This window comes from Equus quagga, chromosome 12 (assembly GCF_021613505.1).
Source record: "Equus quagga isolate Etosha38 chromosome 12, UCLA_HA_Equagga_1.0, whole genome shotgun sequence".
Taxonomy (NCBI): Eukaryota; Metazoa; Chordata; class Mammalia; order Perissodactyla; family Equidae; genus Equus; species Equus quagga.
The window spans coordinates 3,071,668-3,096,707 of NC_060278.1; positions in this window are offsets into that span (position 1 = coordinate 3,071,668).

Below are 25,040 nucleotides of genomic sequence, written 5' to 3' on the forward strand. Positions count from 1 at the left end.
TAATCTCTTTCTTCATCAGTTGTATTTCTGGATAACGTAAACTGGGCAAAACACAGCAAGACGGAATGCTTTCCCAGACTTTCGTTTACCTGTGCTGTGAGGCATGGTCCCGAGACACTGCCTCTGAGGATTTTATTGTGTTTGAAGAAATAGACGAAAAGCAATCATTTTAATGCAATAGTGGAGGTATTTCAGGCAGAGGGAACCTTGTGGACAAAGATACAGAGGCAGGGAAGTGTGCAACTTGTTTCAGGAAAAGCAAGTAGTGTATTGTGATTAGAACAGGAAGGTGTGAAGGTCAAGGCCATCACTGCATAATTCCAAAGTACAACATTTCATGGTCTTCCAGGTGGACAGAATCTTCTGGATTTGTCTAGTGCACAACCTGAGAAGCTGAACAAGGAGACCCTGGGAAAGGTCGGGAAGGGGGATTCATACAGTTTTTCTCTTTTTATGGTATGTAGAAGATTTGAAGAAGGAAGCAACATCAGATTTGCCCGTTATTAAAAGGAAAAAAACTACATATTTTTCTGGATCAGCAAAAGAGTCAACTAGAGATAATGTGTTTTTAACTAATTCCCAAGATACCTGTTTGAAATATTACTGTTGGTGGTAAAGTGAAAATGCCTGGTCACAGAGTCTCCATGGGTGATAAGTGCTCTGATTTAAGGTCAATAACCAGGTCAGAAAAATAGCCTTTCCTAGTATTTAAACATTTTTAGGATGAAGCACATAGGTCCTCTGCATACGCTCTGTGAAGGCTGGAAGGGATTCCAGAGAAGTTCCGGTCTCCTTCACAGATGAGGCAAAATGTCTTGGCGAGTTGAGCCTTAGGCAGCAACAGAATCAGAGCTGGAACTCAGGTCTCTGGCTTTTAACCTGGCGTTCTTCCCTCTCCACTGTTGTTATTAAAATAAACAACAATGAACTTTCACACTCTTTTATTGCTGGGCGAATCTTTTCCTTAATGATTTTTTTCTTTTCTGTTTTCCATTGCCTCAACTTGCTCTCAGGTTTGTGCTGGAACGGAGTCCACACAGGATAAAACACCGTGAGGAGCTTTGTTCCGATTGCTGCAGCCTGGCCAGAGGCAGGAAATACTAGAAACCATGAGAGAGAACTGTTCTGACGAGAGTTCCAGCAGGGCTTGGTTCAATTCGAGCAAGTTCCAAAACAAAAGAAAAATCTTTACATGATCAGCCAACAGTTTTAGGGTACTTCTCCAAAACAAACAGAAATTTACATTTTCAGAGAGTCCCCCTCTTCTGGAGCCCATCCACTGCCATGTTCCCTGGGCAGCCCCTCCGCTGAAGCAGGAGAGGGCCCGTGACGGGAAGGCACAGTTGTAGGGACCTTTCGTGAGGCTGCTGCCTGTCATGAGCTTCGTGGATAACTCTGACAGCGCTTTCCCAAAGCTCTAACACAGAAAACTATTGAGTTTCATTTTTCTTGTGCTGGGTAATATGCCAACATTAATTGATATGATGCTGTCATTCTCTCACCCCGTAAAAGAAAATCACTACAAGTTCATGGCTTAATCTTTGCTCATAGGAGACGTAATAAAAGCTATAACTCCAAAAAAAGAGAGGTGAGCATTGTTAATCACTCTGTCAGCACAGAAAGAATACTTTCTGCCGCACAGTTGTTCACTGACCTAAAGCAAAATTGAAGAAGAGGTCCAATTCTCATCTATGCTCCAGAGGCCATATTGTTTTGCAGACGGTGGAATAAATAAAATATTTCTTGAAGAGTGAGCACGTGCAGGAAAGAGCAGAGTGTGAGGCTATGCTGCAGTGAGACAGGCAGCCAGATGTCGGTGCTGACCTCCACTCGCTGGACTCTGATTGACGTTGGGGCTGGATTTCTCCAGCTGTTTGGAAGAGCTACATGGGAAGTCAACTCTTTCCCAAGACTAAAGGGGGCCACCTGCAAAATATCCCCTTCATCGCCATTGGGATTTCCATTGTGTGTCTTGGATCTCTATGTTTCAGTGCACAGAAATGTTATAAAAAGGATTACAGATTTATCAGCAACCAGATCTCTTAAAGAGAGCCCTGTATTATTTTCTTCATGATGTGTGCTTAGAGTGTCCTCAGAACCCAACTGAATCCATATTTAATATTTAGTTTCAGGACGATTTGAACTGTGGATGCCACACACTGAAGCCAGCAAACTAACAAAAAGCACAAACCCACATGTATATGTGTATTTATGAAAGTGGATGTGTGTTGTGAACAAGTCATGGCAAATGGAAACCATCTATAAAATTGCCCGCGGAGCCAAAAGAACACTCACTAATTAGAATCATTTCTGGAAACTATTGTTTCAGGAAAGTGGTAGTTCCAGGAAGCCTTGTAGATTTTATTTATTTATGTATTTATTTATGTAGATTTTTATCACCACAGCCTTGGCTAAAATTAACATTATGAAACAAGGACAGCAAAATTGCATATTTTAAGTATGCCTTAAAACTGAGCATTAGTCATAATAAAACACCAGATACCCCGGGATTCAAAACCAGCAACTTCGGTAAAAACCACAGAAATTTGGTCCTCATGTATAGATCAGTTAGCTGAAATTTACCTTTGCATTACCTACAAAATAATGGGTTTGGGAGTAAATTGCGAATGCAAATTAAATTGCAGGCCAAGGTTTAAAGAGAACAAACTGGTTTCAAGCAGACCCTTAAGCATTTCAGAAGCAGCTATTTACATATAAGCAGTTAATGCCTGAGTTACAAATCATTCTTATCTGTTCATTGAAACAAGCTCCCGGAGGACCTCTTAGACTTTAAAAAATCTAGATCTATAAATTGTATACATTTGAAAATAGAAACACATTCTGCTGTTCAGCCTTCACTGATTGGGACTGTCCTTTTTGAGAGTCTGAGTGACAAAGGTTTCTGCCTGCTCTTGGAGCAGGAACAACTTAGTGATAACACTGACGGTGATCTCTGACGTCTTGGGGATTTAGGAATGACCTCCTAAGAGGGTAAGAGCAGGTCACACTTGTGTATCCACAGAAGAGAGAGCCATTTGCATGATGTAATTTGTAATTCCTGCCCCTAAACATGTCCCCACGAGTGTCTCCAGCATTTAACATTTCTATGACTGGACTCGGTTGGATGGAGGCAGATAGATTTTCAAGGGGCTTCCGATTAAATGAGAGTATCTTCTCAGAGGAGGGCAACCCATGAGTATAGACGGGTTCACTGACACAGGGAGGCAGGGCTCAGAGCAGAGGTGCATAGGACTGGAAAGCGCTGGGTAGGGACTCTGAGTCTCGGGCTTTCATTCCTGGCTCTAAGAAGAGAGCAGAAGTCACTATCCACAGCAGAGCGGTATCAGGCGGACAGGGAAGATGAAGAAGGAAGTGCTAAGTACAACTTCCACCGACTTCATAATTGTGCCGGAGGCCAGCCTTGGTTCCAACATGCTACATTAAATTCATTGTCCCCAGGAAGTTGGCTTTGGAAGTAACTTCTAACATCTTAGCCTTTGCTCTTTCAAGGCTGAAGCCTCTTGCTCTGCTGTATTCCAGCCCCTGCAATGTGTCTTCTAGTTCATGGTAAGCCCTCTAAAATCCTGAGAGCCTGCCTTTAAACATCTGTCTGCTCTCCAGGGGGATGCAGCACTTTATCACCTGGTCAGCATGTCCCTCACTTCTGCATCAATCCCCCAACTTCTGTAAGAAAGAGTTTCAAAATTAAAATTCAAGCCCAAACAAAGTATTTCTGGGATACTGTTTAATACACTCAGCAACTATAACATTTCACATGCTGAGAAGTCAAATACATAAAAAGCCCATGCATTTATATGACCTACTGAACATTTACACATTGTCCAAAGATTCTCTTTTATATGTTATTTCAGCCTGAAGTGACACATCTGCTAAAAATACACCCAAGTAGATGTTTTAAAACATAATTCCCTATTGACTGGTCATTTTTTTCACTTAAAAGAAAGGTTAGAACACCTTTTAAAGGAAATCCTAGTTTTCCTTAGAGAAGGCAAGCGAGAATCCTGTTTTACGTCCATTGCAGATGTCACTGGCCAATCTTAGCCGAGCTCTCCATCATCTCAGGCTGTTGTGTGTCAGGCAGATGACAAGTGACTCTCTTTGCCTTCTTTCCTAACTGGACCTTTTCTATGAATGACCAATCCTTGGAAGTTGTTAACTATTTATGTAACTACTGGTTTTGTTTCCGTTTCTTTTTTTATAAAATGAAGCTGTCGAGTTCTACTCCCAGGAGAATTCTACTATGAGCTTTGAGATCTGTGATTATTTTGAAGGTCATGTTAGACATGCAGGTAGGGAGCGGTAACCTTTATTCAAGAACTCTGGCATGTCAGGGCAGATTTTTCTATGCATAAAGTCATAAAGTCCCTGTGCCTCCACCCCTCCCAGAGAGAGACGTTGAGAGGAATTTTGAGACAGCTAATCAGGCCCTCAGGACATTCAGTTAAGACTCTTGAACAAAGAGAGAAGCACAAAATGCTCCAGCTAGATGGAAGCGGGGGTAGGGGGGGGGGGGGGGGTGAATTATATTGCCCCTAGAAAGCCAAGAACTTGTCACATGGTGCAGAGGTTTGAAGTGCGTGCATCCCTTTTCAGGATATCAGCCTGTGGTTAGAGGGAACACTTTGGGGTATGATTCAGCATGATGCCAGTCTTTCCGTTTCCAGAACAAATGCTGAGTGCTGAGCGCTGAGTGTGCCGGTCAGCAGCAGCATCTGCTTGAAGGCACAGGGACATGGTGGCAGCAGCCTGGGAGAACAAAGCAGCCTGGGCCACCTGGTCCTCTCAATAGAGGGACTTGGAATCCAGTAATGAAGCAGCACCAACACCACTGTGATCGTTACACCAGCCCTGGATGGTCCCCAGGGATAGAGCCTGAGAAACCAGGAGTTAGTACTGGACAAAGTTGTTAAATCCAGCATAAATGTAACACAATTAGACTTGAACTACACATAATGGCGCATCTTAGCACCCCTTGTTCTTGATCACCTCAATCAAGCAAACTTAGAGGGGCAGGGAGAAGCGAAACTCTGTTGTCCCTGAGCAAAACATTGCTTTTCACTGTCCACTTGAAATTTTAAAGTGGACTTAATAGTTTATTACCTAACCCATAGCTCTCAGTACTACTAAACTGCTAATGTGATTTGATTCCTAATGGAAAGGTGCTGAAGATGAGAATGTCAAGTGCCAATCAACTTGTTGGTGTAAAATATGCCTCTACAAACATATGGAGCTGTATCTCTAGAATTATTTTTCTCTTTGGAATGGTGAGCAAAAGCAGTGTCAATACTGAAATTCTATCTGAAATGGTTATGGCCCTGAGCCTCAGGAGCGATAACTGAGCACACCCTCCGCACGCATCCCCTGCTCTGCTTGTCATCCCTATGGACAGTGTCTGACTCTCCAACTTTGAGCAGATCTTATTGCTGATGATGGAAAGATGCCCAACCATTAGAACAACTGTCCCGTAGACTTTAGGAATGAAATTCAACATTAAGATCAAGAACTTTGCTTATTTTTCCAAAGCTGTTGGATTTCCAACCCACCCCCACAACACCCATCAAAAAGAACAAAATGGTGACAACCAGAAAGAAAAATGAATGTACTAATTTTACCCATAGACTCATTAAAGAGTTGTTAAAGCCAATACACATATTTTGAAATGAGTATTTTTTATCCAAAATAATCTCTAAATGTTTCTTAGCAGACTTCTCTTCTTGCCCTTCTCCATGCTTTCCCTAAAAATTACTGGTCTTAATTTTTAGGTTATGTCAATTTGTACACAACAAGGTTTTTCACTAGAAATTATTCTATCTTGCTAGATGAATGCCTTCATCCAATTCAGGAAAAGTATGAACATAATCATGAAGAAAATATCTTGACTTAAGGACATTTCTGCAAGATTCCTCAGAAATTTTGTAATTTAGTGATTAAGGCAGACTGATCACAAATATCAAGTTAGCCAAGCCTCCCTGAACCAGATGTGGTGAGAGAAATACCATGGTTGTGAGTTTGATATGGGGAACATTAGGGAAGCAAATAAGCATTGCACGGGTGTCAGCATCTAACCAGGAACAAGACTTGCCCTGGTGATGCTGGGCAGAAATTTTTAAAGCCAGTGTCTTCAGCCAAAATCCCTTGGCATGTCACATGCAAATACCAGTTGAAAGAGCAAGACCCAAGATCTGGCTCCCATGCTGTGAGGTGTTGGAGGATATGCTAACCTGAGAGAAAAGTCATTCTGCTGGGGCATAAAATAGGATGTTTATCTGTCAGTGTGGTCATGTTTTTATTGAGGAAATAGATTACCCAGAGAAATGTGTACTGTTTATAGCTCTGTCAGATGGAGGGGTTGTTTCTAGGTCACATAACTTCTTCACTGTCAAGTAGGCAGCCCCAGCCATCTTTCCCAAGAAGATGGCCCATGTCCTGAAGCCCCAGGCTCTCAACTCATTCATTCATTAATCAGCCATTAACTGAGAACCACTGACGTGCCAAGAATTATCAAAATCTGGTTATATAACTGGAAAACAAAACCCAGCTCTTACTCATGGTCTGGCTCAGAATATGGACATAGAGACAGATAATTATTAGTTTAAACTCTTTGAAATTGCCACTTTTATGTCAAAAATGATCAATATTGACAATTTCATATGATATGACCTTTATAATACAATTTGTTAAACTCAGTGACAGAAGCACGCACACAGTTTTTGTTGTTGTTGTTTTTGCCTGTTTGTGTTTAGCATAAGCACATAAGTAAAGGACACTGGGGAGTACAGATTGGAGAGTGGAGAAGAGGGCAGCTGGGTAGGCCTGTTGGAGGATCCCTGGTCACAAAAGATGAAGATGTGGACTACGCATGTGAAGAGAACCTTCTAGAACAGATTGCCTTTAGAAAATTGTCCTGAAGAGGCCTTTAGTTGTTTAATCTGGGAAATTGCTCAAAAAGTGAAGACCATTAGAACAGAAGTGCTGATGTCCTAGGGGGCTGACACAGAAGCCTATAGGTGTCTAACTGACTCCTTGATTTCTTTGCTCTTACGGGCCCGGAGAGTTCCACACCCCTTATCTACCCACCTCCTACCTTAGTCCCTGGAGCTGGCTCACTGATCAGCAATCCCGGTAATAGATGATGTCCCACTATAGACCTTGAGCACATTATGGATTCACGGCTGTCTGTGTGAAGAAGACCTCTAGTGCTTCCTGAGAATGGTGTCATCCAGCAGTGGATGTTGACTCTTGCCTTGGGAAATAGTTCTACTAGTATCTGGATTCTAAGCCCTGCTCTGTTGATTCAAGGTTGATGCCTCCAGGCCTGTGAGTACTGACCTTTGCTGGGTTTATTATTGGCCTTATCCTTGCAAAATCTTTTGGTTTTCATTTCCTGACTTTCAAAACTTCCGCTCCTAATCCAGCTGGCTCCTGCCATGTGTTAATTGGGTCCCATTCTCTGGTTCTGCTTTCTGTTCTGAGAGAGCAGTCTCAAGTCCTGAAAAAAGCCATTTTGAAGATCTAACACAAGAGCACAGGGGATGAGAGCGTATTGAGTTAGATTCCAATAAACCCTTGCAACAACTCAGGGTTCCCTTAAAGTTCATTGAAAGTGCGTTACCACATCACTGTCTGGGAAGCCCTTGATGGTTCAGGCTGCCAATGGTTTCACTTTACACTCTGTGGCTTACCACACAGACAGTATTATGGGGGAGAAGAAGAGGCTTTCAGCCTAATAATTCATTAGAAGTGGAAAACCTGTGGTTCATGAAGATAAAGGTTGTACACAGACGCATGTTTCTGGATATGCTTTGCCACAGAATGATGAGAAAGGAAATATGACAGTTAAGAGGAACTGCATCTTTTGGGAATGCTATAGAAGGCTCCCTCCATTACAGAGAGGTTGGACTTATTGGACTTAATGCCTCTTAAGGTTACATCCAATTTTGTGATTTGCAAAATCCTGTGACTTACAAAACCTTTCTTCTCCCCCCAAATACGAATAGGACCTTTTGTTACTTAATGTCACTAAGGTCATACGATAAATTGGTGCTATAACTTTATGTTCCTTGAAGTGTGCGCTGCATTTCTGGGGACATTTTAACTCCTGTACCACCCAAAGCTTTTAATCATTCCAGGAAAGGCCTATGACCCATCGGCAAGAGCAGCATAGTGTGTTCATAGAAGGTAGCCCAGAGCCTGGATGGTGATGTGCTTTGAGACACAGTTGGAGATGTCATTTGGAGCCACTTGTATTCTTTCCTGTTGTCAAGAAATAATCACTCTCTGGGTGTGAAAACACATTTTGACGCCTCATTCTTACCTTTTTAGTAAAGTCTACCGTGAACTTGTTTTCCATGATAAGATGCATCCCAAATTACTGAAAAGATGATATTGATTTTCCTACAGATAATAAGTCCAGCCGCAGGAGAACCATAAAACTTCAAGTTGTTGCTTCACTGAGTGTAACCATGTAATGTCAGTAGCTTTGGCTTTTATTTAATTTTGTGATTAAAGTTTTTATTGATTTCCCTGCAGGGTAGAATATATCAATACCTTTGGTTTCAAAGGAGCATTCAGTAACGAGAAAACATAAAAGGACTCAACTATAGAAAACTAGTGCTTTCTTCTAAAATTTAAGAAACTGCCACTATGAATGCTCAAGGTATATCTTTGGAACTAATTTTGGATGGGGCCACTTAGCCTTGTGTGTGGAGCTAATCCTTCATGTAGCGGTGGGTTCACAGGTGTATGAAGTTTAGTTGAGAAATACCTAGCTGGTAGTTGTTAGAGCTAATACTATTTTGCCAGAAGCTGATGCACCAGCAAGTGAATCACACTCCAAGTTACCATAGCTCATGTGCACTCCTTTCTCTTCACCAGAAAAGGAGTGCTCTTACAATGCTCAATCTAGGAGGTCCTGCGGGCAGCTTTGTGTGCGTGAGAGAGATTTCTTTGCAGTTCTTTTCAGAGGTTTTGCATCATTGAGAAACATAGTCTGAGTCTCTGACTCAGAGTGGACCCCACAATGATTCTAGAGCATTCACGAGACTGTACAGGAAATGCATGGTTTCCTTTAAAGTTAGAAAGGGCCATACAACTCTCAAAGTCACCCAGTTTTGTGTGCTAACTTCTTCTCCTTCCCCTCAGCTTAGGGAGCCTTTTCTTTTGTGAGATGGGTATGAGGGCATTCCCTTAAGACTGAACTACTTCCTATTACACAGATCGACTGGTTATGTATCCTTGACACTTAACAATTAAGATTTGTGTTTCACAAGGCACATTTTACCTGATCCTTCTGAAAGCTCCAATGGGAAGGATTTTCCCAGCCTTACTCCACTGAATGGTCAACTAAGACTTGGAAGGATGCTAAAGATGTGTTTTATGACCTACAGTTAGCAAGTGGCAGAGCTAAAAATTAAACCTAGTTCTTTTGGCTATGACCCACTCTACCACACTGAGGTTTAATTAACCAATCTTAACTCCTTAGTACTGGTGGATCAGTTTGACTGGTTTTGCTGTCTGAATCAACTGATTGTCCTGGTGTGCTAGAGCCGTGGGGGCCTGGTCACCCAGCAGCCTGCCCTCTGCACACTGGTCCACATGCAGCCTGTGACTGAGTGTCATTCCTCAGAGCAGGGCCTGTTCTAGCAGAGAGTCAGGGCATCCTTTGGTGCTGGAGAAATGAAAATGAGGACAAAGACACCAGCCCAGCAGATTTCGCAAGCTCGCCAAAGAGCCATTTGTCTGCAGTCAGAAAGACACAGCATTTTTGACTCCCTTCTCCATCCTCCTTAAAAACACATTCCCCTTTGTTTGAAATTCCAACCAATTTCTGAAAGAATACGGCAGAATGATCTCTGTGGCACACAATCCTGAAAATATAATTGAGTGCACTGCAGCCAGGGAGAGAGCCAGGAAATGGAGTTAGATGGCTATTCATCAATAAAAACAATATTAAAAAGGAGGCCCTGTCCTCTGGCCTGAGACAGTTACCTCGTCTTTGCTGTTTCATCCTGCTTTGAGAAAAACAAAGAGAACGGAAAACCTCAATTTAAGTCAAAGAATAAGGAGAAAATTCACGTTTGATTCTCACTACTAGAAATTAAATCCATATTCAGGTTCTCATCGGATCTTCCAGACCATTCATTTGAACATTTGTGTTGTGAGAAAAAAGACCATGGGGAGCAGAACAGCCCTGAGTAGCTCCACACCTTCATCTGCAGGACATGCCCTGTCCGGGTGCAGCAAGGTCAGACCAACCTCATGGCAAGGCATTGCCTAGTGTCTAGAGTCACACGAGAGAGGCCAACAGACAAACCAAACTGAGAAGGGAGATAACTACAAATATTTCCCCACTATATTGGGTTGAAGTTCCCATACTAATGACTCCTTTAGATTAAGATTTGTTGATAACTACAGTAAAATGTTAAATGGTAGGTATATCGCCGGAGGTTATCATTGCCCTTCAACTCTGAATGCTTGTTGAGTGAACTAATCATGCTATTCCTTTATTTTTTTTTTCCCCAGAAAGACTGCAAGGAATTGACACTTAAGGGAGGTGACAAAGTTTACAGACCGTTTCTCCTTCACCTCCCTTAAGTGTCAAGGAGAAATGGTCTGTAAACTTTGCTTGTGATGAGAGGTCCTTTGCTGTCTGAAGTAAGGGGAAAGTAGGAAGGAAGGGGCCAAAATCCAGCAAGGAAACGCATCCAAGGAACACTAAAGGGAAAATTCGCAATTTAGCTTCTGGCAAATCCTCAGTTGGGTAAACTTGGAGTTCCCTGACAGGGCCAAGCTGGCCTTGTTTCTCGGAGCTGCTCTGAAAATCGGCACTACAGGAACGCTTGGGCTTTTTTCAAAATACCCTAAGAATAGGCCAAAGAAAAGGGCAGAGAGGGGTGTTGCTGGGACAACTGCCAAGACAAAGAAACCTTTAGATTTCTGGAGACAAGAGGCCATGTGAAAGGAATTTTCTCTTTCGCATGCGCGCATGCGCGCACACACTCACTCACTCACATACGCTAGAATGCAGCCGAGGACGTATATGTGCATGTGGCTGGCAGAAGTTTGATTAATTAGCTGAGCAGCATCAGCTTTAAATTAAAACAATTTCAAATGTAGCAGGAAAAACCATGGAATGGGACACATTCTTAAAATGAGCACATGAACAGTAAGTGGGGAGTTAGAGGCAGAGCCATTTGGAAAAGTGAATCCAGACCATCTGGAGCCGAGGACTGGAGGAGTCGAGAAGCTGCAAGCATCTGGGATGCTAAGAGCCGCTTCTTGCGGATGGGGGCATGAGGGGGTGTGGCGGGAGTCAGAGGCAGGGGATCGAAGCCAACTCACCAACAGGTCTGGTGGCAGGGCCAGATGGCCTTCTCCCCAGGGCTTGGTTCTCCTGACAGTGGCCCCGGGGTGGGAGGGGAGCCAAGCAGCCCCATGGTCTCCCCAAAGACAATGAGGAGAAACAGACCCGGGGCTGCTGGCTCCTGGGCCTGCTTCTGGCCTGCAGATCGGATGCCAAGGCTCCCGGACAGGAAATGAGTGAGACTACGGAGAACAGTTTGGGGATTCGAGAGGAAACCATCGACCCTGGCAACAATAGGAAGAAGGGAGGGCGGGGTTAGAGGAAGGAGTTTGTTTGCTTAATGTTGATCTATTAAAGGTCAGTGATACATGTTTGCAAAAGTCCTCGGCTGCGCACACGGAACTTCAGAGGAGGGAAGGGGTCGAGTTCCCTGTGCACGGCCGGGGGATCTGGGATTGTTTAGAGCTGAAGGAACCTTTGTGATCCCTGTTGCTCCACCTACCTGACTCTCCCCTTGCCCAGGCAGCCCCCATCCCCAAGTCAGACAAAATGCTTGGCATGGGTTTTTAATTCAAGTGCAGTTTATTATTTCTTACCTCTGACCAGGCAGCAAGAATTGAGTCTCAGTTCTTCACAAAGTTTATGCCTTGGGCAACTTAGCTGAGAGCTCTCATCTGCAATTTGGACATCACTAGTTCACAGACTGCTTAGATCACTCAGCGCCTTAGCCAACACTTCGTAACTGCTCAATCAGTGGCAGCCATTTTGTTTCATTGTTAGTATTACTATTTAGTGCCATTATTTCCATTTTTTGTTATAAATAACACTCCACTAAATATCTTCATATGTAAATCTTTGCCCCCATCTCTGATCATTTCTCTTGTGTAAATTTCTGAAAGTGGTAAACTGAGTCAAAGGACATAAACTTTTAGAGGTGCTCGATAACATTGCCAGATTATGTCCCATCGTGACTGTGTGCACATCTCTCCCCCACCATCCTTGAATGGGAACATAGGAGAGACAGCTATGACAATTCCAGGAGGTGCCATTTAAATGCCTTCCATCTGGACATACATGCTGGGTGGTAGGTGCTGCTCCGGGCATTCGAGATACAGCCGCGAACAACGAAGAAAAGAATTTCCTGTCCCCACACACTCAGGTCCTGTGGGAAGACAGGCAAATAAATAAATACACAGTATGGTGCTGCGCAGTGGTGCATCCTATGAAGAAGGTAAAGCAGAGTAAGGGGCTGGTGGGGTGATGCTATTTCAGACGGGATACTCTCTATCTAGTTTAGATAGGAAACAACACTTGAGCCCAGAGCGAAATGAAATGAGGCTTTGTCAAGATGCCAGGAAACAGCATTCTAGGCAGCTGAAGAGCAGGTCCAGGGGCCCTGAGGTTGGCACTGCTCCATAATTTCAAGGGCTGGCAAGGAGGCCAGTGTGAGCAGAGCAGTGAGGGGAAGGAGGTGAGCACGTGCTTGGAGTGGCAGCCAGTGGGCAGCAGATGATGGACGGTTGTTCTTAATGGGTAGGGAGCCCTGGGAAGCTTCCAACCAAGGGAGAGACTCTGTGTGGCTCAGGTTTTACCAGAATCACTCAGGTTGGTGTGTGCATCTTAGATGAGACTGTAGGACAACAAGGTAGAAGCAAAACCGTTAAGGGGCATCTCCTTGTTGCTCATTTGATAGACAGGAAAAGTATTTCTCCTTTTAATCTGCATTGTGGTTACTTGTGAGGCCGCGTCTTATTGGGCATTTGCATTTAGTCTTCTGTGAGTAGTGGACTGAATTCAGCTCTCTCACTGGACCGCTCCTGCCCTGCTGTCAGTGAAGTGGAGACTTTTCAGCTCTGGCCCTTGAGAAGGACTTAAAAGGCAGCTCCTAGAAAGTTCCATCAAATTTCTCGTCTATGAAGTCTCCGTCTTGGAGGCACTGGGGGGAGTTTTGTGGTTCTGTTTCTGGTTTCTCCTGCTGTTTCTTAACGGCCTACGTTTAAAAATATGTCCTTTATTAAGCTGTGATTGCGCAATTTGGGGGATGGGATGGGTTTGGATGTATTAAGCTGAAAATTCAGGCTGGATAAATATTACATTGGGATTTACTCTTTTATTATGCTTTTAATCATTCTGTGAATGCTTTTTCAAGAACTGCTGGCATCTCAGGAATGGAGAATCATTCAGCATCATGCTCTTTAAATGCAAAAAACTACTAGATAAACTGAATCTTTAAAATAACTAAACGAAAGTGTGCATTTGTTATGCAACATCACACAATGGTTCCATTGGCACACCTTCCTAATGGCTTCTTTATGCAAACGTTATCGTCTTTGTGCTATTTTCCACTTCTGCTGTTTCCAGTACATTTATTTCAATGAAGACTGCTGAAAACCTTTAAAGGAATTGGAGAGACTGGCCCTTTTCCTCATGCTTCAGGATGTGCATTTACGTGAAGAACTTGCCTAAACTACCACGGGTGAAATCGGAAGGGGGCACTCTCCCTGCTTAACGTATGCGATTTGTACGCCTGCAAAAGTGCCAAGCATATGCAATCCATTTTGGCATTCCAAATTCTTACAGAGATAGTTAATTAAATGCATAGAACCAGGGCTTAAATTGAATCTGGTCTTGGGAAGAGCTTAACTTCAGGCCCCATTTATAGATTTAGAAAATTTGTAGGGGGTCAGAATGTTCTATTGGCTAATCTCCATGGGGGGATGAACGTCTTTCCCAATCTGGACTCTATTTTCTGTTTGCTTTGTGATGGAGAGCTTAAGAAAGGCACACTGACGTGATCAGAGGGGTCCTTGCAGGATCCCTCATTTTTTGGCCACGTTTCCTTTTGTCTGGAGTGCACTCAGTGCTGCCTAATAAAGCCTTGTACATTACAGACCTTTTGCCTTTGAGAAGTTGAGCACGGTGTCTTTGCAGGTATGACGGCTCCTTCATTCACAATCTACGTTAATCTATGGCCACTCGGAGCGCATGCACTGAAAGGAGAGGCCACCGGACCTGAATGTGCTCTGAGTCTGGGCCTCTGCTATGAAACCCAAACACGTAAGAAGTCAACCCATTATCACTGCCGCACAGGAGCTAATTGCTTTAGTGCAGAGGTTCTAAAATTCTTTTTCATGCCTGACACCATTTGCCTGAGCAACATGTTCCCATTAATAACGTCTCTCACTTCTGGGAGCAGGATAAGAGAGAGGTCAGGAGTCATGTTCCTGTCAGCCATGGGAGATGAAAATGCAGGAGCTGTTCTGACCGTTCAGACCCTACTACCCAAGGCCGTACTGTCCTAAAGCAGCACTTCCACGAGTAGCTAATATATATATTTATATATTTTTATGTATATTCTATAATAATATATATGTATTATTTGAATTAATTTTATAAATATGAGCTGCAATTCCATCTATATTATAAATATGTTAAATCATAAGTAAAATATGAATAAATCTGAATGTGATAAGAATATTATATATTCTTAAGGATGTATTATATATCCTTATATATTTATATATATATTCCTATAAAATTCAGATTCATTCATATTTTATTTATGATTTAACATACATATTTATAATATAGAAGGAATTGCAGCCAATATTTATATTTGGAAAAATTAATTAAAATTTATTAATTGCACATGTTTCTTTGTCCCAGTTGTCTTTATTGAGCTGTTTAGATGAAGCATCTACCTTTGTCAGACAATGAAAGTCATCTGACTTTTTCTATAAAAGATGAGGCTTCTCACATTCTAAAATTCTTGTATAATGAAAATTGTTTCCATTAATTACATCTTTAAAGGAGGTATACCCTCTTAAGCAATAAATTGATTTTGGAAATGGAGTAGTAAATAGACCTTATGTCTGAATTCCGTAAGAGGGTCTTCTTGCTGGGGATCAGTGGGCTTTCATTTCTAGTGAGATCCTTGTGCTTGGAATAAAGGTTTTGAGTAAGCAGGAAGGCGTTTATAGGAACGCTCCCTCCCGGTACAGAAAATTGTAACTTTTTTAAATTAAAAAAAATGCACAGACAATATCCATCTAAACTGGAAGTTGGCAAACTATGTCCCCAGGCCAAATTTCACCCACCATCTGGTTTTGTAAATAAAATTTTATTTTTGCACAGCCAAACCTTTTATTTACATAACCATATAGCTCTCAAAGACTAAAATATTTATTAATAGGTACTTTAAGAAAAACATTTGCCGACACCTGATCTAAACTGCACTGGGTAAATTAAGAACAAAGTTAACCAAAAAACCCAAATAAATAAATAAGTAAGCAAATAATATTCTTTTTGGGAGCTGGAATGGAAATGGAGTCAAAAAATGATTGTAGTCTGGGCTGGCCACGTGGTGTAGTGGTTAAGTTCAGTGCACTCTGCTTCAGCAGCCCGGGTTCATGGGTTCAGATCTCAGATGTGGATGTACACCACTAGTCAACCGTGCTATGGCGGCGACTTGCATATATAAAGTGGAGGAAGATTGGCACAGATGTTAGCTCAGGGCTAATCTTCCTCAAAAGAAAAAAAGATTATAGTCTCCACAACATTCAGACCTTTAGCCATCAATTCTCGTACAGTTTCTCCCCTCTCACAATCACACACTTCATGGATTTAGAAGTATGTACCTTCCTAGGTCACCCCTGAGTACTCTGTCTCTTTTCCCTCAGGATGCCTTGGAGAGAGCTGTGCAGCCAGGTGAGTGTGCACTACCCACTGGACCCCAGTATGGGGAAACATTTCACCAGGAAGCAAGAACATGGAGCACTGTGAGTTCTCTGCTCAAGGTGGACACATGAGATCCTTCTTCTTTCTAAGTCCAAAGTCTAAAGTATCTTCCAACGCAGCACATCCTGTGTTTTCTGGAAACTGCTACCTTCGCTTACAGCTCAAAGAACTTATTCTATTTTGTGAAATTAGAAGAACTCTTTAAGTTTAAAAGTATTCTTTAGCCAGTGGAGTGAGGAGTTCAGTGTGCCATGCTCTCCCAAGGGAACAACCTCTCTAGATTAGAATCAACCTTGATGGACAATGAGAGAAGCCTTGCACTGTGACAAGTAGTGGAGTTAAGACGTTGGGACAAAAGCCAGGAGACCTAGGTTCTCATCCCAGCTCCATCGCTGGTCAGCTGCGAGATTCTGGGCAGCTCACTTTGAAACTGTTGGCTTGTCTATAACTATTTCTCATCTGGAAGAGCAATGCCTGTCTTATCTACCTCCCTCAAATTGTTGCAGGATGAAACGGGATGGTAATCATAAATACTCAAATTGCTGCAGGATGAAATGAGACGGTGATCAGAAATTTTTGTGTAATGACTGGAAGTAGCCTGGTATTTAGTTCAGGGATAAACCATGTTTGATTTGAGCAGCCATATTGAGAAGACTTGTTTGATATTAATTCAGGCAGATTCAAGATGCTGGGCATGCTGGGGCATCCAGAGGCCTGTGTGGAAGAGGAATAAACCAGGACAGACAGTACAAGGGGCTGGGAAGTTGGCCAAGATGCAGCGGACCGTCTCAGGCAGCCAGACCGTCTCAGACTGAGTGAGTGCAGGCCTTCTCTGGGGAGTCAGGCCTTCGGGTCTGGAGGGGAGGCCTCCAGCCAGCAACGGGAGTTATGCAGCGAAGGACGCAGCCTTCTGAGAGACAATGCGGCTTTGAGACAGACCAAGCGAAACAAAGAATTCTAACCAAGACTCCAAACTCCAGGCCATGGAAGAAGAACACAGCAGCGTGCTGGGGAGGAGGTATAAGAGTGAAAAGCTGTAGCTCATAAGTGACCTCGGTGCCCGGACCCATTCCAAATCCCATCTCCTGGCCAGTGGAGGCCACCGACATGCACCTGCCTTGACTGGACTGAGCAGAAAGCCCCTCACCCAACACAGTGCGCTCACTGGCTGCCCGGCGTGTGGACTATTTCCACATTTGGAATCTTTTTTTGGTCAGAAACAGTTGAACATTTCTGAAAGTTTCTCAATAAAAGGTAAATCACCCGGGAGATAGTGCATTAAACCATTAACAACCATTCTTGCTTTAATGAGAATTTACTTCATGGGGTTATCTCCTTCCATCACTATAGCCCTGAGGAAATAAAATCAAGAATAGGGGGCTGATAAAACACGAATGACAAACTTCACCGATTCGCATTTTGTGACTTGTCCTTGGAAAAAGGCCACCAGGAACACATGCGTGACTTGTGTCCTACACAAGCCTTCGGTGATGGGTAAGGATGGCCTACCAGCCGAAGTGCAGAGAGAGGGGTGCTGACAGAGGGGCAGCTCACTGCAATTGCTCTCCCTGGAGGAGACATCCTTTCCAAACCTCACAAAGGCATCCTAAGTGCTTGAAAATGTCAGGGAAGCAAATTGCCACAGGCCCTATTGAACAATTCAACCCACTGCTTTCCCCACTGCAGGGTCAGAGGAAGGCAGAGGAATTCTGGTTCTTACAGAGCTGGGGTCCCTCTGCGGAGCCCCAGGAGGTGAGGGGCTGCTTTCTCTTTTGTTGCCTGGAGTTCACGTGGGAAGGAGGCCCAGGCTGCCAGAAGGTCAGAGCAGTCAGCAAGCGGCCAGCCACTCTCCAGGGCTGTCTTACTGTCAGTGGAAGTTTCCGAGTGATAATAGCGTCTCTCAGCATTGAGACGTTGAGAATGAATTTGCAGCTCCCCAGTGATGGATAAAACATCATCAGAAAGTGTGACAGTCCCCTGCACGTCCAGCTCAGTCAGAGGGAAACGAATCACCCTGACAGAGAAGAAAAATGGTGAAGCAGGCCTCCCAGAACGTAGGCAGTCACAACCCAGGAAAGATGGCCACCAAGTTTCTGTTATCTACACACAATGTGCCAGGCTAATTTTCCGCTGAAAGACAGTGTGCCTCTACTAAACTGGCTTCATTAACTCGATCGGAAGAAATGATTTTGCAATGTGCTTGAGGCTTAAGAGTGTAATTAACACAATTCATAAAGGCCAACGCCACTTTGCAGACTTTAGCCCCAGGGGGGATTGCGAAGTATTTTGCATTAAAGAGAATTCTTATGTCTGCAATTCCAGGAGCCAACATTGCCCTGCCTTCTTGGTGGGTCAGTCTCATCTGTATCATCGATAAAGCTAGACTTGCATTCTGTTTTTCTTCAGGGTCTCCTTACCGGTCCCCGCTCCCCAGTCATCCTGCTGTTCAGGAGTAGATGCTCTCATCTGGATGAAAACAAGAGAATGCTGTAAGATTAGGGCTCAGGGATGGACTTAGGAAGAAGCGATGTCACCGTGCACCTCACTTGTCAACCGGTTTTCTTGTTGTGTGCGCCCATGTCCTAAGAGGTTAGCTGAGTGCTGAGAACTAGTTTCCCTTACCCACGGGGAACAGTTCATAGGCCTGGACTTTAAACAATTTAGGTCCAACCAGGGGCTGCCTGGGATTTGGAGAGAGGGAAAGAGCAGCAGGTGGAGAGGTAGGGCTTTGAGGACCGGAGGAGAGAGGTGTGGCCCTGCAGTGGCTGCCTGGAGGTGAGGACCAGGCAGGTTTGTGGGGCTGCAAGCTGTTGAATAAGTAGTCTCACCTTGTGAGAGGCAAACATTAATTTGTCTTTTTTTTTTTTTTTAAGATGTTGGCTTGAAACACATTGTGTCAAAAACCTCTGTCCTGTCTCTTAAATTTGGGGCAGATACCATATTTTCCATAGATTCTCAGATATTAAAAGCCCACCCAGTTGCTTATCACATGGGCACGTGAATCAAAACCACAATGAGACGCCACTTCACACCCAGTGTTACAGGAAATCTTCTTCTGATACTTGTCAAGATGGTAAGGGAAACTTTATTCAGGACTATTGCAATAGATGTCAAGACTTCTGCAGTGAGGGACAGAGATCTGCCTCAATTCCGAATACAGAAAGACAGTTGGGGACTTATGGCCATCAAGCAGACTGAAGGGGTCAGTGGAAGGAAAATTACCAAGAGGAGTCCTCAAGTGTAAGGGAATTTTTGCCAAATCAACACAACAGGATCCTGGCTAAAGATAGGCCAAAGACTTATATACGAATGTAGGGGATAAGGAACTTGATCGGATATCAAGGGTGGGGGATTCTTGCTAAACTGACCTAGGGTTCTTGCTACAACTGGACTAGACAGGCCAGGCCGAAGATAAGACCCAAGGAAGAGGCCTAGTCAAAAGAAGGACTCAGAAGCCTGACTGAAATTAGATCAAGGAGAGAGTTTTTGTCACCGTTAGGATGACTATTATCCAAAAAATGGAAAATAAGTGTTGGGGAAGATGTGGATAAATTGAAACCCTTGTAAAGTTAGGAATGTAAAATGGTGCGACCACTGTGGAAAACGGTTTGGCAGTTCCTCAAAAACTTAAACATAGATTTGCCATAGGACTCAGCAATTCTACTCCTACCCAAAATAATTGAAAGCAGGAACTCACACAGATGCTTGTATGTCAATATTCATAGCAGCATTATTCACCAAAAGGTGGAAATAACCCAAATGTCCACCAAAAGATGAGTTGATTAACAATGCAATATATACACACAATGGACTGTTATTTGCCTTAAAAAGGAAAGAAGTTCTGACACATGCTCCTACATGGATGAGCTTTGAAAGCAATATCCTAAATGAAATAAGCCAGACCACAAAAGGACAAATATTGTGTGATGCCACTTATATGAAGTATCTAGAATAGGTAAATTCATGGACATAGAAAGTAGAGTAGACGTTACCAGGGCCCCGGGGACACGGGAAGAGGGCGTGATTGTTTCATGGGTAGAGAATTTCAGTTAGGGACGGTGAAGAGTTCTGGTGATGGATACACAGCAACATGAATGTTCTTAATGCCCGTCAGCTGCATGCTCTAAAATGATAAATTTCATGTATGTTCAGTTCACTATAATAAAAACAAATTTTAAACCTATCCAGCTTAATATGCCAACCTCAAACTCCATTTAAATCTCAGCGCCTCCACTTTTTCTAGCACAGGTTTTGCAGGAGGCTCAGGGGTAGAGGGGTGACATATGGACTGGGGACAGGCCTGGTCTGCTCTTCCTTCCCTCCTCCCACTCCGGGACCCAGCCTGACCTATGATATGTACCCACGTCCCCTCCCTTCCTCTCAAAGGCTGGGAGGCAGAGAGGGCAAGAGCTGACAGTGGCACAGGGTGCCATCTTTTATAACTGCTGGCACATTGGTGGGGGAAATGTCTCTAGGCTCTCTCTGGTCCATCAGCTTCCATTTCTGCTGGAGTGGAGGTCTCCACTGTAGGAGGTGTGCGTGGCATTTCTTTGGTTATTTTATTTATTTATTTACTTATTTTTGACAATGCTCTGTTTTAGTCTCTGTGCTGAAGACTCCCACAGGGAGAAGTGTCTGTGTCTCCTTTTCCCTGACAGCAGGCCTTCTGGCCTCCTCATCAGCACACTAACCAGCCCTCATTCTCCTCTTCTTTCTCCAAAGGCCTTGGAGAACTGGGGTGAGAATGCCCCTCCGCTCTTCCCAGGCCCGTCACCCTGCAGCTCCTTCTGAAATCCTTTCCTCAGTGTTCTCCGGCAAGCCTACTGCCTTTGGGAATCTTCAGATGTTCTGGAGATCTCTCTCTCCTCATCTGTATGTTCAAATACCTGAGGACCACATCAAGCTCTCTCAAGAAATTTCTCAACTCACTCCTTTCCATGCTCCTGGCAGCTGCAGAATGGGTCTTAGGTTTAATTGTTCAGCAAGCATCCAGGAAGGAAAGAAGATGCTGTCTCTCCTCCTTGCAGGCAATCCCAGTCTTTAACGAGCCACGAATATGGTTAGATTTTTTAAGCTATGAAGCACTTAATGTCTCTTCACACTTACTAGTGAACTTTGCTCTCCAATTCCTGTGCAACAGAAAAAGAATGCCCCTTGGAAAGCTGCTATATGGGAACTCCATTTGGTTGCAGCTCCCTGAGGCATTGTGTGTGAGGACGAGAGAGAACTGACAGCTAACCACCCAGAAAATGTCCACTTGGCAAAGCCTGTAGTTACAGACAGGACCAAAGCATAGCATGCATTCTGACTATCTTGGAGAAATGCCTCTCTGCCATGCACGCATGTTTTCACTCAAAACTCACAACTCTATTAGTGGGTATTGTTCCATTTAGTAGAAGAGGAAACTGAGACTTACAGAAATGTACTCAACATCACACAGATTAATTATTTAAGGAACAGAGATGCAAATCCGGTTCCTCAGACTGACTTCTGAGGCCGCGTGCTTCACTGCTATGCATGTTGTGGTCTCGTGTCACTGAAATCTACAGGGTCTACAGGACACAACTGAGGGTGCCTGTGCTGTCTGGAATAAGGACCTTGGGAAGTCGTCATTCTGTACCCCAAATCAAGAGCATGCAAGCTTCTGGCTCCTGAGAGTGTTAGGGAGACTTTTTAAAGATGTCGTAGATCCAGGATCCCTGTAACTGGTGCTTTGCAGTAAGAAAGAGACAAGATACTAGCTGCTTAGTTGAACTGGAAAGGAGGAAAAGAGCCTTAGAAGAAACACTTGAAACTAAGGCTGAAATTATTCTTTTTCTGAAGACTCCCTAAGGAGACTGAAGAGAGTTTGAATGTTGCCTGCTGGTGAGGACATTTGGGGTGCGAGGTGAGGGACCTGGAAACTTTTGAGAGAGAGGAGACATGTCGGATGCCCTGAGTGAGGCCAGCAATGGCAAGCAAAGCAGTAACTCTACAGGATCCCTCCTCCTCTATCCAAGGAAGAACCCAGGGGCCACCACCGGCCCCGATGGGGAAGCAAAAGGGACCACTTGGGCCCTTCAGGTGACCTGTGCTGTCAGATCTGCGCTCTTTTGCATGGTGGTCTTCAGGAGGGAGGCAGACTCCTTTGGGAAGTTTCTCCAGCCAGTTGGGCTGGGTTGAGTTCCCATGGGGAATAAAGACCCTTCCCCGCTCTGGCTGGTTGTTCAGGAGGGATCAGCCGCTGGGTCAGAATTTTCCTGAACTGGAGAAGGAATTCCCTCCACCTTCCACCCTGGGAAGAATCTGTTGGGAGAGCAGATGCTTGGAGTGTCTTGAGGGTAGGAAGGGAGGTTGACCATGCAGAGAATCAGTTTAAGGCATCTACAAAAGTTAAATATTTCATGTACTTGGCCTTCTGAAGAGATTTGAGCAGCTCTTTCCAATTGGAGATCAGAGGTAAACAAAGTTGACAGGTCTGGTAGGGTGGCAACTAATTAAACAAGGAATAAATAGAAGGTGCAACGACTGGTCCACTAGATGAGTACTGATGTGGTAGGCTGCAAATGCTTGCATCCCAAAGACCCGCAGCAAATCCCTGGAACTGGTGGGTGTTACTTTCTTTGGAAAGGGGAGTCTACAGATGTGATTCCGTTAAGGATCTTAAGATAAAGAGATAGTCCTGGATTTTCTAGCTGGGCCCGAAATGCCATCACAAGTATCCTTGTAAGAGAGGAGAAGACAGACACAGAGGGGAAGGCAATGTGAAGATGGAACGTAGAGCTGCAGCCACAAGCTGAGGAACGCTGCTAGATGCCCAAAATTGGAAGAGGCAAGAATAGATACTCCCTGGAGCCTCTGGAGGGGCAGCAGCCCTGTCCACACTCTGATTTTGGATTTTTGGCCTCCAGAACTGTGAGAGGATAAACTTCAGTTGTCTTAAGACGCCTAGTTTGTAGTAATTTGTTACAGCAGCCACAGGAGACTAATACAACAGGGTGTGTGATAGTGGCACCTGACCAGATCTAAGTGGGTGAGGGTCAGGGAGGGTTTCCAGAGAAGGGATGCTCATGCTGAGGGTTCCGGATAAGCTTTGAGTATATTCAAAAGAAGGGGAAGGAAAACAAGTATTCTATGCAAAAGAAAGACTGTGTGTAAAAACCTGGGGCCAAGAAAGAGCCTGGTGTAGTTTCCAAAGAGAGGAGATGGTGGAAAAGGTGATGTTGACAGGCAGATGTGTCACGTCAAAGAGAACGTAGATGGTAAGGGCAGTAGGAAACTACTGACGGGTTGTAAGCAGATCAGATATAAATGTCCTCTGGCAAAGTCGCGCTAACTTGTGATACGAGGAAAGACAAGAAGCAATGCATGGAGAGTGGGCTTTACCTACATATGCCACCCCAAAATCTGCCACTTTGGCATAAGGATTATTTTGAGCTAAAGGCAATTAAGAAGCAGCAAACTCAGAAAGAGCCCTCTGCCCTCCCCCATCTGCCTAAAAGTGGAACATCAATTCCACCCTCTCTTACAAGGATACTTGTGACGGCATTTAGGGCCCACCTAGATAAGCCAGGATTCTCTCCTTATTTCAGGACCCTTAACGGAATCACATCTGCAAAGACCCCCTTTTCCAACTAAGGGAACACTCGCAGGGTCCAGGAGTTCAATGTGGATATATTGGGCATGGGGGCATTTTCAACCTACCACGTCAGTACTACAATAATGGGCCAGTCATTGCCACTTCTGTTCATTCCTTCTTCTTCTCCTCCCGTCTCCCAACCATTATCACTAGAGACAAAAAGTTAGCCCTGAGGTGGGTCCACACAAACAAACCTTACCAAAATAATCCTTATCTTTTGTTAATTTCCCCACATATTTACTTTCCCGCAACGTACTGCTCCTGGAAGCCACGTCCCTTTTCCTTTCTCTTGTCACTTCTCCATAAATTTATCACCCTTTGTTAAAATGGCATATAAGCCCCTAGGTCTAACCTCCTCTTTGGCTCTTCACTTTTTCATGAAAGTTTACATGCATATAAAATGAAAATGTTAACATCAAATAAGATTTTTATGCATTTTTTCCTGTTCACCTGCCTTTTGTCAGGTTAATTTGCAGGCTCCAGGTACAAAACCTAAAAGGATAGAGAAAAAGTTTTTTCCCCCCCTCCCTTGCACCTATAAGATCTACACATTGTTGTTCAGTGCTAAAGTGCTTTTCAACAGAGGAAATAGTCACTCTATTTCCTTCATATTGCCTTATTTTTTAAAAAGCCTTCTATTTTTTGCTTTAAGTTTAACCATTGCTATGAGTTGAAAGAAAAATAAAACTCTTAAGACGCTAATGATCTGTTATAAGTCTATGATTTATCAGAGAATTATAAAGTATCTGGAGCTTAAAGGAAACAAAACTTCAGCTTGATTTTATTTTTGTGGCTGGGTTTATGTTAACTAGCCACACAACTAATCATGATTGTTTAGTCATCTTCCTTTCTCTAACATTTCTCTAACACCTTCTAGAACTTTCCTGGAACAAATCAGTGAACTAGGGTGCTCCTGGTGCATCTGGCTCCATGACTCACATCCTTGTAACCTCCCCTCTGATTTTAGACTCCTCCAGGTAGACAGTTCAGTATGGGCTGTCACTCATTTCCCACCATTGGCCTTTGCCGCAAGCATAGGCTTGCTTCTCCATTGCTGTCTCCTTGCCTCCTCCAACCCCTGCTGAAGCTCACTCTGCCTGGTGCACATGTGCAGCCTGAAGTTAACACCCCTTGGCACCACCTCCAACCAAAGGGGTTGGGCACTAATGGATGAATACTCTTGCCTCCCATCCTTTGGGTGGACAATTCTAGGAGGAGAGTTGTCAATGATTTGCCCTCACCCCCACTGCCTGCAGATGTGACCTCCGTGACACACTCTTACAGAGGCTGTTTCTACTTCCCTGTCTCATTCTCCCTGCACCTTCACTCTGGCTCCCTGATGACCTCCCAAATAAACTACCT